Genomic DNA, 12926 nt, shown 5'->3' on the forward strand with positions numbered 1-12926 from the left:
GGTTTTTGTTTTTATGTAGTAGTTCAAATAGTGAATAATAAGAAAGAAGTTAACACATTTTTTACTTTCTAAGATTTCAAAGATTATTTCAATCTTGATATAGTAATTAGCTTCCTGTAAAAATTGGCGAAATTTACTATTAATCTTAAAACTCATTACTGTAAATTAGAGTACACTTTGCTGAAAATATGAGCATGTGCATGCTTCGTAGTTTAATAAGGTATTAAACTAGAAGGTTCAACTGAAGCACCAAAATATGATAAACACCAAATTTCAATGGAGGTGCTGCATCATGAGCAAAAATTGTAGAAGAAATGGTTGAAAACTGTTTCAACTTTTGAATCTGTAACAAAGAAAAAAGAGGATCAGGTTATTGAGATTAGTGAAACATTTTTTTCTTCATTAAGAGCTTTTGTTGTGATACAAAACCTAGATCCTCTAAGGGATGGGTGGGAAAATAGGCAAAATACCTTTCCCACTTCTTGGGTCTACTGAGAGTGACTTTATTAGGAACACATGAAGAACTGGGTCCTTTTAGTTAGAAAATCACAGTGATGGAATCTGAACTTGTATCTGAATGTCCTAAGGTCAAGAATCTGTGGCTATCAGCTTAAGAAGGTAAAACAAGAAAAAGTGAGCATTGAGGACCAAGTTTAATTACATAACCACCTTTTCTCAAAGTGTGATTGAAGATGCATCAGTCTCCTTGGACCTGTGTGTTGGTTAAATGGAAGGGTATGTGTCTAAAGCTAACCATGATTCTTGTCCAAGATGACACTTGATAGGTTATTCAGAATACAATAGTGTCTGTATTGAACGAATACTCAGGAAAAAAAAAAAGTGGTTGAGGGTGGAGTGACAGGTGAGGAATGGATTAGAAGACACAGGAGTTGTAGAAACAACAAAAATCTATTCAAGACCCCACCAGAGAGTGATGTCAATCTCTACCAAAGTCAGACACTTGAACTTATTTCATGAGAATATCAAGCCAGTATGGATTTTCTCTTCCTCTACCTTTTGTTTTCTTTTCTCTACCCTCTTTTTGCTTGTTCCAGGAGATGGTAGTGATACAGCTAGCAAGTGGCAGAAGATAAAGGGAAAAAGAAGAAAACCATAGCTTTTCTCCAAAGACAAATAGGTAGTTTATAGCCAGTCCTAACTAGGGAGAAAATACATGTTAATGTTAAATCTGATCCAGAATGTTGAGAATGTTGATTATTTTCCAGAGGTAGGCATTTTTAAGTATCCAGTTGTGAGTAAGTGGCTTGAAGTGATATATGAATTTCTATTAATTTAAAGGTAACTATAAAATCATGGTGACTGCCTGGATTTTTCTCTGAAGCCAGAGGAGGTATTCACTGCTCCTACCACTAGATTTAAAGGGATAGTTAGACAAATAAAGCTCCTTTTAGGATCATACCCTATGAATCCACATGTTTACTGTTACTATGACCCACGAGTAAGGCTTTCTGTATCTACCATGAAATGTGTTTGGGTAGAATGATATGAAACCAATAATTTAACTTATTATTTTGTTCTGTGGTGCTTGACAATTTCCTCAGAGCTACCTAAAAGAATGTTCTAGATCCGGTGTTCTAGATCCAATTCTAAATCTTGGATTCTTGCACTTTAGTAGTTGTGCAAACAGTCAAACAGCTGATCTTGTTAAACATGAAGATTTTTATGCTACATCCAAGAGCTTCTGGTTTATAAGATTTGGAGTAGAACATTGTTAATTAGCAACCGAAGACATCATGATGTTGATGGTATGAAATATCTCTTTGGGAAACATTGTTTTAGAGTAGTGTGTCTTAAATTTTAATGGGTATATGAATCACCTAGATAGCTTGTTAAAATTCACTCTGATTCATGGGTGGGGAATGCATGAAATTCTGTGTTTATTACTAGATCCTAGGTGATTCTGAGACTTTTGCTCCAAGTATCACACTCTGAGTAATGGCAGGACCTTGTTTTCCAAACCTGCCTGCCTTCCTTAAGAATCACAGATACTAGCTTTGCGCAGTGGCAGTATCCTAGCCAATGAGGTTTATCCGAGGCGTGATTATTGCTAATTGAAAAAAGAATCACAGATACTAGCTATGAGAAAAGGTCTCAGGTCTCTATCATTAACTTGTTGACTTGCAGTCTTCAAGTGAGAATCTAGAAAGTGAGGAAGGTCCTCAAGTCCCAGCTAAAGTCTAGAGCTATTCCAAAGCCCTCAGGCTATGTCTAGTGGGAGTCCTCAGGAAGATCCTAAGGTATTATGAACAAAGGAGCTATTTTTCTCCTTTTCCTTTTTTGGGTCACTAGCCCCGAAAAGAGAAAAAGAAGATGAAAAAAAACAAAGCCCACAAATTCTAAGTTTCTCCCTAAATGCCTCATTGCCCAAGCTTGGCCTTGTGCAAAGCCTCTCAACCAGCCAGTGGTTTTCAATTTTGACTGTACACAGGAACCATGAGTGACTTGGAAAAACACCAACCATGATATTCTGATTCAATTGGCTTTGGTATTGTGATTCTGATTTAACTGACTGAGGTGCTGGGATGCTTACAAACTCACACAGGAAATGGGCAGTACAAGTTGAGAGTCAGTGCCCTACAAGATGAGGTCAGACACAGTTCTGCAAAAAGAAATCTTGCTCCATTATTTTGTGACTGCTACAAAAATTCTGTGCTTGCAGTCATTTGAGACCAATTCATTGCTTCTAGAAATTACCTGTCAAGACTGTATGACCCAAAATTATATCATATGAACAATTTAGCACCCATTAAAATTTTGGCAAGGTTTACAAATAGGCTGACAGCTATTAACAGAATGCCCCATGCCATTTTTGTGCTATTATAATAACAACTAGTATGAATTCTATTGCATCACTCTCTCCTTTACTATATATTATCTATTCTTACATTGGTCTTTAAGTAATATTTTATTATTGTTGCAAGAAGATGAAAGTGTTGCAGTCCAGATGGCACAAATGATCTCTTTTTCAAGCTCTAGGCCTAACAAATTAAGTGAATAGTTAAGTCTAAGTATAGTGTCAGTACATAAAATGCAGCATGATCATAAATAAATCAAGATTCTCTTCCCCAATCTGGATCTCTTCCAGTACCTTGTCTCCATTAATGGCACTGCTCTCACCCCAGGAAAATTTTTGGAAGCAATAAATTGACCTCAAATGACTGCAAGCACAGAATTTTTGCAAGAGTCACAAAATAATGGAGTAAGATTTCGGTTTGCTGAACTCTTTCAGACGAGACTCCAGTTTTGCAATCCAGAAACATAAGACTTTACCTTTGAAACCTCCTCCCCATCATCTCCCACATCCAAACCTTCAACACATCCACTTGATTTTTACTTTTCATCTATCTGGAATGCACTGGATTTTTACTTTCATATTCTCTATGACCATGCTCCTAAGTCTAACATGTGATCATATTTAGTTTATTCAGCCCTCCAAATCAGCCTTCTTGAATTAATCCCCTCTTGCCTCTTTCTGACCCTTCTTCTCTTTTCAGATGACGTTCTTTTGGAATCCAAAATCTCAGGATAAAAACAAACTCTTTAACATAACCAACAACATTTCCCATGATCCTAGCAGAAGCATCTGGACTCCTCTAGATTTTCTTTGTTTAAGCCACACCGACTTTCACTCAGTCCTTACCACGTCTCCTGCCACATCTACCATGTGTGAAGTGTCATTCCTCCTTTGAGTCTCTAGTTAATTGCCATTGACCCTTCAAATTTCAATCTCCTCAGCACTTTCTCAGGAAGTCCTTTCCCTCCTACATTATTAGGGAAATTACCTCAGTTATAATAACCTCAAGAACCTCAGGCTTATTGCACTTATCGTAGATGCAATGTGGCATTTACTTGTGATTGTTCGATAAATGTTTATGTTGCCCAAGAGATGACGATCTCCAGAAAAAGAGAAAACATATCTTTTTTTTTTTTTTTTTTTTTTTGCTTTATATTAAACCTCTCACCTAATGTAGTGACTGGCACACAGCAGTATAAAAGAAAAAAAGGAAAAAAAAAAAACAGCTGAATAAATGAAATACAAAAGTTGAGACTAACAAAAAGCAAGCATGTTATGGAAATATTATCTGTGAATTTACAAGATTTACATAAATAAACTCTTATTCTAAGTGAAATCTTATATTGAGCCAAACCATGTAAGTCATATAGAAGCAGATCAGGGCTCTGGTTAAACCAAGAGTGAGGACACCACAGGTTGACACGCAACTTTCTGGATTCTTGCACCAGTTCTGGTGTATACTAGTCCTCTACTCTTCAAAACCCTAAGACTCCATAGGTCATGAATTGCCAAATACTGGTCTGGGTTAAGCTATGGATTTAACAATAGAGGGATCTGGGTATAAGGGGTTAAGGGACTTACACAATTAACCAACAAGCTCTGAGCTTTTGTCCCAGAAATCTTTACTGGGTCTGGGATCTTAAACATTGGAAAAAAAAAAGTCTATACAGCTGAACACAGTTTTCTCCCTTTGCAATGCTCTTTTGCTACTGTTTTGATACCATCTATGTCTTAAGCTGCCAAGTTCTATTTATTTTTGAGGCTCCATCACTCACAATCCCTTTTACTCGGTCTTTCTTCAAATCCCCTGGGTGAACTTGGATGCATCAGTCTCAGTGTTCCCACAGCACTGTATCAAAACCTGAGTGTGGGACACAGAATTTGAAGAGTGTCTCCAAGATTCCAGCCTCCTAGTGACATTCTATGGAAATCCCAAGGACTATACATATTATAGATTTCACTCCTATGATTAGTTATGGCACCATTATACTTAGAAAGGAAATTTTCTCAGATAACCTAATCTATCACATGTGTTCTTTAAATCTGCATCAAGAGATCACCATCAGAGAAAGTCAGAGATGTGTGGCAAGAGAGGAATTCAATATGCAGGGAGTTACAAAGAATAAGGAGCCACATGGCAAAAACAGCAAGATGTTTAGGACTCCAGTCCTATAATCACAAGGAAATGAATTCTCCCAACAACCTGAATAAGCTTGGTAGAAAAGCCTTGGCTCCAAATGACGGCACAGCCCAGTTGACATCTGGATGACAACATTATGGAGCCTTATGCACATAAGCCCACTTGGACTCCTGACTTGAAGAACTGCGATAATAAAGCCAACTGTTTTAAGACAATTGTTTGTAGGTAATTTGTTATACCAGAAATAGAAAACAAATACACTACCAAACAAGACCCTAACAAAGACCCATGAACATGGAATATCTTTTCATTTTTGTGTGTCCTCTATAATTTTTTCATCCATGTTTCATAATTTTTATTGTGAAGATTTTTCACTTTCTTTGGTAAATTTACTTCTGAATATGTTTGTAGCTAGCATAAATGGGATTTTTTTCTTGATTTCTTTTCTTGCAAATTTACATTGTTGCAAAAATGTTACATTTTTATGTGTTGATTTATATCCTGCAACTTACAGAATTTATCATATCTAACAACTTTTTTTCTGGGGATTAAATCATGTTATAGGCACACATGGATAATTTTACTTCCAATTTGCCAATCTGGATGCCTTTTATTTCTTCCTCTTGTGTAAGATTTCAAATACAATACTGAATAAGAGTGACAAAAATGGACCCCCTTGTTCCAGATCTTAAAGGAAAGACTGTCAGCTCTTCCCAATTCAGTATGATTCTGGTTTGGGTTTTTCATATAGGGCCTTTAACACTTTGAGGTATGCTCTTTCTCTTCTAATTTGTTGAGAGTTCTTATGAAAAAATGTTGAATCTTATTGTTTTTCTGCATCTACTAAGATGGCCATATGTTTTTATCATTTGTTATGTTAATGGGCTGAATTATGTTTATTGATTTGTGAATAAATTCTGTCATTCTGTCATCCCTGAGCCAAATCTCACTTATTCAAGGTGTATGAACTTTCTGAAATGCTATTGGATTCACCTTGCTACTATTTTGTTGAGAAATTTTGTATCTATATTCATCAAGGATCTTTGTCTGTAGTTTTCAACACCCTACCAAAAGGAATCTATATATTTAACACAATAAATATCAAGATACAAATGATATTCTCTTGAATTTTTTAAGCCTGAAATTTATGGAACTTCAAAAGATCAAGAATAGCCAAAATAATCCTGAGCAAACTAAACAAAACAAAAGCACAAAGTAGTAAATATCACAAAACATACTATAAAGCAATAGTAACTAAAACAACATGGTCCTGGCATAACAACAAACAAAACAAACAAAAAAGCACATGTGCACACACACACACACACACACAGCAGTGGAAGAGAACAGAGGGCTCAGAAATTAATCCATGTAGCATGCAGCCAAATCGTGTTTGATAAAGGTGCCGAGAACATACATTGGAAAAACAACATCACTTCAATAAATGTCAAAACTGGTTCTACATTTGCAGAAGAATGAACTAGCTCCCTTCCTCTTGCCATCCATAAAACTCAACTCAAAATGGAACAAATACCTTAATGTAAGATCTAAAATTATGAATTTACTACCAGAAAACAAGGGTAACACTTAAACACATTGGTAGAGGCAAGGATATTTGGATAGTGTCCCCAGAACATAGATAACAAAAGTAAAATAGGCAAATCGAGTTATATCAAGTTAAGAAGCCTCTGCATAGCAAAGGAAGCAATCATTAAAGTTAAGAGCAAACTATGGGAGAAAATGTTTGCCGAGTATTCATCTGAATAAATATGTATCAAAAGAAGACATGTAAATGGCCCACAAATGTATGAAAAATGCTCTATAGTCCTTATGATCAGGGAAATGCAAATCAAAACCACAGTGAAGTGTCATCTCACCCCAGTTAGAATGGCTATTGCCAAAAATACAGAATATAACAAATGCTGATGAGGATGAGGGGGGATCCTTATGCACTGTTGGTGGGACTATAAATTAGTATAGCTGCCATGAAAACACTATACTGATTCCTTGAAGAACTAAAATTAGAATTTTATATTGTTATGGTTTGAATTTTAAATGTCCCCCAAAGGCTCATGCATTGAAGGCTTGGTCCCTGAGGCAAGAGTGTTCAGAGGTGGGGCTTTCAAGAGATGATTGGGTCAGGAGGCCTTTGATCGCATCAATGAATTAACCCATTGATGGGCTCATAACTTAATGAGTTTGGGGGGAGGGGATTTGTTATCAAAAGATTTCTCTCTTTTTATTACTAGCAATCATAGGTGAGCAGCTTTCCTCAGTTATATACTTCCATCACCATGTACTATGTCACCACAAACCTAAAAGCAATGGGGCCAAGCTATTATGGATAGAAACCTCTGAACCTGGGAGCCAAAATAAACCTTCTCTCTTTTAAGTTGTACTATCTCAGGCATTTTGTCACAGTGATGCAAGGCTGATTTAGATATATGCTAAGGTGTGAGAAACCATGGTTTATAGCAATATTGACGCCTCAAATATCAATGTGAGTGTGAAGTGTGGGAAAAGGAGATAAAGATAACAAAGCAAGTTTAGAATTCTTTGTATACTTTTCATTATGATTTCCAGATTCTATTTTAAGGAAGGAAATTAATGCTATTACTCAAGGAAAGAGATTCCTAAATCATAGCATCTCAAGTGATAGTAATTTGGATAGTTTGAAATAAAATAATATATTAAATAGGGAGTTAATATATTTCTATTGTAAAAAAGGAGACATTATTATTATGAAAAGTTAATAAAATGAATTATCTAAATGTAATCAGGTAGGATAAAACAGTTTTTTTTCAACTACTAGTTAGTATTTGAATGGGTAAGATTTTATTTCAGGGACTTGAGGTGTCCAAGAAATTCAGATTTTTTAATCCATCACTTCATAAAGACCTCAAGTAGAACCATAGGGGAGGAGGATAATAATAGATAAACAATCATAACTGAGACAAGTTTCAAACAAAATCAACTAATTGATTTCTGAGATTATGTCAAAAAATCTAAGCATATCATTTAAGAAATTTAAACAAAGAAGATAAGAGTGCGGAGATGTGTTTTGTAAGGCCTCCAGACTGTTTTAACTCAAAAATTGCTCCTCATCTCTATGCATGAGGAATTGCTGTTCAAGAAGGTGAGGCTGCTAGCAGAGGGTTACATGACACAGCTGCATTGAGGGCAAGGTTCCTAGTTGCCAAGTTCTACCAACAGGGGAAACAAACCAGTATCAGTTGTTCCTATCAGAAGATAAATCCTTGAAGCTGTGGAAAACATATTGATGTCTTTATCTGATGAATTCAAGCTGTCAGACAGAGCTTTCCCGTCAGAAAGACGCAAATACTTCTGTTGGTGTTGAAGCTGTGTAGGAATAGAAGCTTTGGCATGAAGTTAGATGGTAAGTGTGACCATCAACTCTTTCATCTACACATAAAAAATGATGCAGGAAGAGGAAGATATTGCTATAAATTTAAAGATATGCCTGAGGCAGGAGGATCGCAAGTTCAAAGCTAGTCTCAGCAATGGTGAGGCACTAAGCAACTCAGTGAGAGACGCTGTCTCTAAATAAAATACAAAATAGACCTGGGGATGTGGCTCAGTAGTCCAGTGCCCCTGAGTTCAATCCCTGGTACCAAAAAAAAACAAAAACAACAAAACAAAACAAAACTGAAAAGATACATACAGCATTGAAGTAAGCAAAAGAGATAGTTCCTTCTCTTCCACAATTTCACTTTTCATGCTTTCAGTTCCCTGTGGTAAGCCACGGTTTGAAAATATTCAATGGAAAATTACAGAAATAATTCATAAGTTTTAAATTGCATGCTGAGCTGTGTTGTATGAAAAAAAAAATCTGTGTTGTCTGCTTTGTCCTGCTTACTACATTATTATTTCTTTTGTCCAGTGTATTTGTTGGTAACATATTGAAATGTCAGTTATCAGATTGACTTGGCAAAGTATTATAGTGTATGTGTTTCAGTAACATTTATTTTACTTAATATTGGCCCCAAAGTTCAAGAATATGATGCTGGAAAGTCAAGAATGCCAAAAAAAAAAAAAAAAAAAAAAAGCTATAAAGTACTTCCTTTAAGTATAAAGATAAAAGTAGAGTAAGGTATTTTGAGAGTCAGAAATAATGATCACCTTCACAAAACTTTTATAGTATATGGTTATAATTGTTAAAATTGTCATAGCATATGGTTATAATTGTTATATTTTATTATTAGTTATTGTTATTAATCTATCCCTGTGCCTAATTTATAATTTAAACTTTATCATTGGACTGTGAATGTAGCTCAGCGGTAGAGGGCTTGCCTAGCATGAATGAGTTCCTGGGTTCGATCACCAGCACCTAAATAAATAAATACGCAAACTTTATCATAAGTACATATCTATAGGAAAAAACATAGCAGAATGTGGTTCAGTAATATCCATGGTTTAAGATATCCATAGAGGTTTCTGGAAGTTATGCCCAAAAGACAAGAGGGAAGGGTCATTCGTTGGATATCCTTTCAGTAAAATGCTGGGTTTCCTGGGATTATCTCATCCCCTGAGATATGTGCTGTATCTTTGACTAGGTTATTTTAGAACTCAGCTCAGATCAAAGCTAATGTGTAGGGCGCAAATGGCAATGCAAATTATTCCTGACTATTAACTTGCAAATGAATTGTGGAGCACAAAGGGCCAAATTTTGCTCTAAAAAAGCCAGGTTTGTGTCTACTTGAAGTCCATTTTCCTGATTCACCAATAAAGATTTACATTTTTTAAAAATTGGGGCTGATTTTAACATCTTTTCCAGTTCTGTCACTTAATGGATTAAACAAAATATCTGTTCACTTTATATTCCTGAATGAGAGTGATACTGTCATATTTTTCTGAATACTATTTTTTTTTTTTTTTAGTTTTAGGTGGACACAATTTCTTCATGTTTAATTTATATGTGGTGCTGAAGATAGAACCCAGTGCCTCATGCATGCCAGGTGAGCACTCTACCACTGAGCCACAATCCCGGCCTCTCTGAATACTATTTTTAAAAATCAGTAATCAGGTAAAGCCGGTGGCTAGCAGGATTCAGAGACCCCACTTTATTACAACCATTATCAGATGTATGATGGAAAACGCTTTTTGAAAAAATTCTGCACAAGTCCCTCACATTTCTGTATGTCTTGTGAGCAGAGGACTCCTCTGTGTTTTAGAGTATCTTTTCAAGGATATCATACCAAGAAGAGACTTGGAAAAAGACAGTGTCTCCTCAGGAGCAAATGGGAAGTTAGCTTTGTGCTCTAGATAAAAGAGGTGGTGTCTTCTTTTAGAACAAAATTCAGGAAATATTTTATCTATTATAAAATATGTTGGTTCTTTATATATAGTGCTCCTTTTTCTTTGAATACAAACCAAAGCTTATAAAAGCATTTTTTAGACCTCATTGCCATCAATTGGATTTGAGGACAAGAGGAACTAACCAAACTTCACTGATGTTCATGCTTGCTGTGCCACACATTATGAAGTTTTTTATCTTTGACAGGTCTTCTGCCAGCATCCATGATACAGTAGCAGGTTGGTTGGCAGCTTGCAAGAGGAATAAAACTTCAGTTCCTTCCTTATCAGTTCTTGAGAAGCACATGGGTTTCACAGATAGACTTCAATCTAAAATCCTGTCTCTGCAACAAAATCCATATGATTTTGATTGAGTTATACAATAATTTTGAAGGTCAGCTTTCTTATTTAAAAATTAGGGAAAAAATAAACACATACCTTACAAAAATCTTGTGAGAACAAAATGAGGCATTATATATAAAAGTACCTAGGACAATGCCTGGAAAGCTGTAGGTGTTCATTAAAAAAGAATATGGCCTTGTTTAGTGATCCTTCTCCCTGTATTTTTCAGAACTACTCTCCTTTTCTTTGATCATGTGTTTCCCATTTAATAAGCAACAGATGCTGTCCTGAATTCTAGTGAATCTCTCTTTATTCATAAATTCAAGTTATACTTATATCATTTCATGCATTTGACTTTGGCCTTTAGTTTAGTCAGCTTTTTTCACCACTGAGACTGTTCAGAACAACTCTAGGGGAGGAAAAGTTCATTTGAAGACTTATGGTTTCAGAGGTCTCAGTCCATGGACAGCAGGCTCCATTCCTCAGGGTCAAGGAGAGGCAGGCATCATGGTGGAAGAGTGTGGCAGAGGGTAACATCTCACATGTTGGTCAGCAAGCAGAGAAAAAGATCTCCACTTTCCAGATACAAATATACACCCCAAAGTTACACCTCTGATGCACGCCTCCTTCTGCCACACCCCACCTGCCTTTAGTTACTACTCAATTAATCCCATCAGGTGATTGATTCACTGATTCACCCAGTCCTTTCCTCTCTGAACCCTCCAGCATTGTCTCACATGTGAGCTTTTGGGGGAACACCTCACATCCAAACCATAACAGCCTTGGAATTCTTGAAAATGCCAGAATTTTCCCTTCCCATGGCTACTGTTATTATTTAGAAAATATCTCCTTTAAATATTTGTTCCAGTTAAACATTAATGTATACCAAGCTACTCAAAACTCAGGAGGCTCAGAATAAGCATCTTTTAGTGTTCATGAGTTTCCATACCATCAGGCTATTCTGCTGGATTTGGAAGAGCTCACTCATACATGTGTGGTCAGCTCTAGACTTGAAGGCAGCTCTGCTTACCTTGGCTGGGCTCCTTCTATACTTGGGGGTTGACTGACTACAAGCTACTCTATTTTGACATTGGTTGAGACCACCAAAATCTCCTGTGTGCCTCTTTCCTTCCAAGAGACTTAGTGAGGCTGACTCAGTTGGTGGCCATAGCAAGTTCTAAGACAGAAAGAGGCATCATTCAAGGTGTCTTGACGCCCAGGCTTGGAACAGGCCCACAATCGAATTTTTTCATTCTGTTGTCAGAAACAAGTCACAAAGCAAGTCAGATAGACCTGTCTCTTTGTGGCAAGAGTTTTAGCATCTCAGTGCAAAAGGTTTAGATACAGGGAAGTCATAAATAGGAACAGAAATGCCATCAATCTGCCACAACATCTAAGTCAAAAGACCCCCAGACTCTCTTCTCTCATTTCAGCCTTAGAAGAATTGCCAATAAATCTAATTGAAAAGTGAATTGATTTCAACACATCCAGTTTTCTTATGGTATTTCGTAAATGAAAGGCACATAATATTTAATTTCAAACATTTGAAAGCTGAAGAGGTGCAAATATCTTAAGAAAACTATATTTGCAGCTCATATTTGTTTTTACTTAAGAACAGGTTATGAGTTCTCAGTGGGAGACTTGGACCCGTGAATATAACGAATGACTCACCATCAAACATAGCAAAGATGACAACATACAAAAAATTGAAATCTAGGAAACTAAAAGAACAGACTGTGAAAGCAACCTTTAGTTAAACAAGTGATCCTTACCCATTGGTTCCCCCCTTCCTTATAAATGTACATAAACAAGAGGGGATTGCAGTAGGGGATGTTAAAAGGAATGACCTCCTGTTGCCCAAAGGTAATGATTCCATGGAAACCAGAGGCCACGCTCGGGTTTCCTGCAGTTATCTGGACTGGTGTGCTTTCTTTCTTCCCTTAAATTAAGAATTTTTTTTTTTTTTTTTTTTTTTTTTTTACCACCATAGAAGACCCATAGGTAAGAAATTTAACATCAATACTCTTGGAGGAAATTGTTTCTGGGACACAAGAGAGCAAACCACATTGGTTCAAAGGTTCTTCCTTATACAGCAATAAACATTTGATCAACTGGTTTTACAAGATGCATCCCACTCTGCCCTTGGGGTTTCTCATTACCAGTCTCTTGGGCTTCAAGGTAACCATCCTCATCTAAGTTTAATACACTCACCTTATTACTCATATTTCAACTTGTTTTGGAAATTTCTTTCAAGCAGTAAAATATTTTGTATTTTAAAATATCTCTCCATCCACTCTCTTACCCCCATAGCTTATG

General features: G+C 36.3%; 1 non-coding gene across 1 annotated transcript; it reads left to right on the forward strand.

Annotated features, from left to right (window-relative positions):
* Nucleotides 1-2011: 2011 nt before the first annotated feature.
* Nucleotides 2012-2153, forward strand: LOC114081160 (U4 spliceosomal RNA). The gene has a single exon (XR_003580733.1). It is a non-coding gene; the product is annotated as a U4 spliceosomal RNA (small nuclear RNA).
* Nucleotides 2154-12926: the final 10773 nt, after the last annotated feature.

The sequence above is a fragment of the Marmota flaviventris genome, chromosome 2 (assembly GCF_047511675.1).
Source record: "Marmota flaviventris isolate mMarFla1 chromosome 2, mMarFla1.hap1, whole genome shotgun sequence".
In the NCBI taxonomy this organism is placed as follows: Eukaryota; Metazoa; Chordata; class Mammalia; order Rodentia; family Sciuridae; genus Marmota; species Marmota flaviventris.